Here is a 1,733-nt window from a genome sequence, read left to right on the forward strand (position 1 = left end):
GGAAATTGACAAAACATTTTGATTATATTATTTCCAGGGAACAGTCTGATTAGCACTTAATTAGAGCAAAAATGTTTATTTGTTGTTCTTTTTATTAAAGAAGGTGCTATAATTTATCCAGATATTTCTGTTCATGCATAGTCCAATTTCCACGTGATGGCCACGTGATGCCATCAATTTTTAAGCAGATTCTCCAGTGAGGTGAATAGAAAATTCTGCTTAAAAAGCCATCATTAATTTTTACTGCTTGAATTACAATACTGTAATTGCATTTGGACAATAATGACCAAAAATTCTGCACAAGTATGTAATCATTCAGGAACAAGTGCTGCTTTCAGGAAGATCAACCTAATATGGACAAATACTGTGAGTGTAACTGAAAATATGATATGGTTTTGCTGCAACTGGACATAAAGGAAACAGCAAATTGCTGTTTACCAGTGATCTTCATATATGCTAACCCCATGTTCTATAAACTGGGAAAATGCTTTTCTGATTTTGAGAACTTTGCTTGCTTTCAACAACCTGAACTATGTCTTTGCTATAAATGACTAAAGACACACAGACACTTCCATTAAAATCTTTAAAAAAAAGTGTGAATTTTGTATGTATATACAAAGATACACAGACATCTTCTTTGTTTCCATGATTTTCAGAGAATAGATGTGACGATAAGTCTCTTCTAATCATGGGACATGAATAGGTATTTCATGAAAACTAAACTCAGATCTGATTCAATTTTGGGGGAGAAGAACTTAGCAAAAGAAAAAAAAAGAAAAAGTTTTCTAATGTAAAATAGGTCCGACTAACAGTCGATAATGCATTGCCCCAACAACCACTCATGTGTTTCCAACAAAATCAGCCACCAGACTCTTACAAAGCCTGAATACACTGTTTACATTCTGAAGGGGGAAAAAGGGGGAGAAGGAATTTAGAATGTGTTAGTTCTTGCGATGAACTCTCTATATTTTAAAATATTGATTTTTAAAAATGATTCTTCCCCCCCCCCGAAAAAGAAAAATGTAAAAAAGGAAAAATATAAAAGGGAAACTGTACAGTGTGGTTAGAATTCAGATCAGTATTCTACGTTTTAGTCCTGTTATGTTTAGCCTATTTAGCCAGTGAATGTGGTTAAGATGCTCAGGATTTGCAAGAAAACCCACCCATTTTCAGAAATAATTGTAAGTACTGTACTTAGGAATGCTAAATTTGTAACCAGGTTAATTGTGTACAGCATCTGGGAAGCCTCAGCTGATTCCTACAGAGAACCTGATGTTTGTTCAGGGTGCTGGGAAATGAAGTCGTTATTAAGATAGAAAGCAAAATCAGGGGCAAACCCTGATGGTTTTACTCAAGCGAGCAGCCCCGTTGATAAAAGGATCAGGAGTGGATGCCGGGGCTCGTATAAAGTTTTATCTTAAGAGGCTCTGTGGAATTGCAGCTGCTTATTTAGCAGATCATCATCTCAGAAAGCGACAAAAAAAATAGTTCTCTCGTGAGTCGCTATCACAGTGCTGCTTACTTCTTTTGCAGAGAGGCTTTGCGAGCAGAGGCGACGACTCTCCTCTGCTTAATCCCGTTCTGCAAACTTTGGATTTGCGAGACTTCAGCGGCGTTTGCTGGGTGGGAGAAGAGGCACTAGCCGGCCGTGCATACGGGCGTGTATGTGCCTGTGCCTGCGTGCGCAGGATGGGCGCGCCGCGCCGCCAGGCCGCGCCGCGCCGTGCCGCGCC

This window comes from Apteryx mantelli, chromosome 1 (genome assembly GCF_036417845.1).
Source record: "Apteryx mantelli isolate bAptMan1 chromosome 1, bAptMan1.hap1, whole genome shotgun sequence".
NCBI lineage: Eukaryota > Metazoa > Chordata > Aves > Apterygiformes > Apterygidae > Apteryx > Apteryx mantelli.